Source organism: Coenobita brevimanus, chromosome 55 (genome assembly GCF_032717465.1).
Source record: "Coenobita brevimanus isolate Jiangsu-jjx chromosome 55, ASM3271746v2, whole genome shotgun sequence".
In the NCBI taxonomy this organism is placed as follows: Eukaryota; Metazoa; Arthropoda; class Malacostraca; order Decapoda; family Coenobitidae; genus Coenobita; species Coenobita brevimanus.
The window spans coordinates 5648544-5652048 of NC_137008.1; the positions used below are offsets into that span (position 1 = coordinate 5648544).

The 3505-nt window shown below is 37.5% G+C and overlaps 1 non-coding gene across 1 annotated transcript; it reads right to left on the reverse strand.

The window, feature by feature from the left end:
- Positions 1-611: 611 nt before the first annotated feature.
- On the reverse strand, positions 612-730 carry LOC145401563 (5S ribosomal RNA). The gene has a single exon (XR_013897650.1). It is a non-coding gene; the product is annotated as a 5S ribosomal RNA (ribosomal RNA).
- Between the last annotated feature and the right edge of the window lie 2775 nt (positions 731-3505).

The window sequence follows — 3505 nt, forward strand, 5'->3', positions numbered from 1 at the left end:
AGTGAGGTGGAGGGGGAAAGAGGGAGGGGGAGGCCGAGGATGAGATGGAGAGATGGGGTGGAGAGGTATATGAGAGAGGGGGCTTTGAGTTGGGAGCAGGGGAGTGAACTGGCGGGGGACAGGGCGACTTGGAGGCGATTTGTTTGTGGCCACCCCAAACGGGATTGAGGCGTCTGGCAATAGATAGATAGATAGATATAATATATAAATATATATATATATATATATATATATATATATATATATATATATATATATATATATATAAATATCTATATATATATATATATAAAGATAAACACCAACGTAATCAGGAACATCTTTAATAAATTGGTGACGTTTCGACAACTCCTTTGTCATGACAAACGAGTTGTTGAAACGTCACCAATTTATTAAAGATGTTCCTGATTACGTTGGTGTTTATCTTCATATTGAGACTACGCTTCCCCCATGGTGAATCTATTGTATATATATATATATATATATATATATTCATTTTTTCATTCATTGCCAGACGCCATGTATCCCAGACGGGGTGGCCAATGGCTTAGAGTTAATGTTTTACAGGGAGGGGCACTAATCCTCCACCAACCCCACTTGACACGTAGGGATGCCAACAGCATCTGGTGTTCCCAGGCGGTCACCCATCCAAGTACTAACCAGACCCAACGTTGCTTAACGTCGCTGATCGGACGGGAAGCGGTGTACTCAACGTGGTATGGCCGTTCTATATATATATATATATATATATATATATATATATATATATAATTATAATATATATATATATATATATATATATATATATATATATATATATATATATATATATATACACACAGTAAATATATAATATATATGTGTGTGTGTGTGTGTGTGTGTGTGTGTACTTGGTAACACTTCCCCGATAGTAATTTATTTTGCAAGTTGCACCTTAGCGTTCATTCTTGTGTTACTTCTCTTTTACTAATATGGGCTTAGTTTGTATCAGTAACATGTAAGAGGATGTAGAGAGCAAGTGCATCGATGTTTACATTCTGCTATGAAATGAATGGTCCAACACCACCCGGCCCAGCCTGAGATGACACGGCTTGACTGAAATGGTTTTCAGAGGCTGATATGTTTTCTAGTATGTAAGATAGACAAGAGACTCTTTCAGGAAGTAGAAGACACAGTAAATATTGCTTTAAGCTATATATTTACTCATGAGACCAAAGAAACCTCTTGGAATCCCAGCTTTCTAAGGAAATGTACCGATGGCTTCATTTAACATGCTCCACTATGAAATCGTATTAAAAAAGATTTCCTGTCTAACACTTTGTATTCTTGCACGAATTCTGACAATTAAATTTCTGATTATGCTCATAATTTTACATAAACTTTTTTTCCATGTTTAGTGGGTAAAATCAGCAAGGGTAATAGTCCCATTTTGGGGTTTTTATCATTCGATCATTAGTTAAGCATTTATGGACGCAGTTTGTTGACACAACAAGTCGGAAGACGAAAGATTAATATTGTGCCTGTGATAAATGCTATGGCGCCTTGGTATTTGTGCATCCAGAGAGAAAACGTGAGAAAGCAAATATTTCAGCTCAGTTATTCCTCTGTTATTGTTGAATTACCTCTCCAGAAATGTGGAAAGTTTATACCAAGCTGAAATTATGATGATGGGCGTACAAATGCTCGCCAGCTGTCATGCACTCCCAAAGCAGAGTTTACTGGTAAGGTGTAATGCACTGAATACACTGTTGTGGTGGGGGTGTCAATAAAATCATCAAAGACCCATAAAATACAAGTATGAGACACTTGTTCTTCCTTGACTTCTGTACTCTCATTGCACTTCTTGAATATTGCTACCAAGGATAATCCTCTTTAGCCTGACGATGTTTGTCGCGTCCCTCTCAGTCCAGGGGTGTACTTTACATTTTATTCTTGCTGCCCCTAGATGCTGTTTTGTTCAAATATTCTTTAGTTTGAGGCCCTACGTCCATTAACCCCCGGCGTCCTGTTGACGTGAATGAACGTCCACACGTTTTGTCACTGCCAATCCCGTTGACTTACATAAACATGAATCATTTGTAAGGTCCCTAATTTGCACAATTTTCAATTTTTGCGAGTAATTTTTGGTATGTATACATGGGACACCTTCCTCTACAAGATGCCAGGCAGGGACAATACCTTACACAACATGACCTCCCCCCTCCCTGCACGCCATTGTCCTGGCAATTCACCTGTCACCAGTGACTTGGCCAGTAAAGACATGTCATGCCACGGTACGAAATTCAGGGCCAGAGTGATTCCCCAATCGATGACAATGTGGAGGACAAACTTTACATAGCATTAGAGGAAGAAACAGTCAGAAATGATGATCAGGTAATGTCGCCAAAAAAGGTCAGGTATGTTGATGTGTTTCATGAGTGAAACAATGCTTATTTTGCCTATATTACTATGTGAAAACCAATATACTCCCGTACTACATATAAATTTGTACCAAATAAATAAATAAATACCGTTTATGAGTGGTGTGGAATGGTTACCCTCCCATGGAACTCATTTTCTTTGGAGCCAGCGGGATAGAAAACACAGTAAGGTGAGGAGGTACTGCTACCCGTATTGAGTATTTTAAACCTCAGGTGAGCGATTTCTGTATGATTTTTCGATGTTTCTCACCAAAAGTGGAGGTTTGAGCCAAAAAAAAAAAAAAATCCAAAAATGGTCGGGATTGGGGGGAGTCAGTGGTGGAAAAGTGGTCAGGATGGGGCAGGTTAAAAAAATATATATTGCTTTTAGCCAGAATGAAATGAAAACCTTGAGGACTTTGTATGTAATTCTGGTTAGTGCCTGATGTTTCCTACATGTCAACTAGTGGGTTGGTGGAGGAATAATGCCTCTTCCCTTAAAACAACAAACTCAGAATCAAATGGGCACCCTTTATGTTTATGGGATTATGGTGTGTGTATATATATATATATATATATATATATATATATATATATATATATATATATATATATATATATATATATATATATATATATATATATATATATACAGAATATATGATATATATATATATATATATTTATATATATATATATATATATTTATATACAGTATATATGATATATATATATATATATATGTATATAAATATACACAGAGGGCTCGCCTACTGAGCGAGCTCAGAGTGCATGAATTATATTGTGCGTGAGTGACCAAAAATCATAACCAAAAACCTTGAATGCGCGAGTTTACCTCACAGAATGCAAGCTAGAGACAAGGAGTAGCTCAAAAATGTCATTTTCCATTAGTACATAACATCCCCCCACACACAACGCATCCATCATCACGTGTCGTGATGTTGATGTGCCGAAATTCCTGAGGCATTCTATTGCACAGCTTGGGGTAGGAGGCGGCAGGTGCGCTATTACAGACACGGCTCGTGCACAGTGCAGATCCATTCTCTGCAGCTAACCTGTTGTATACAAGGTGTGTTTTTATTTTA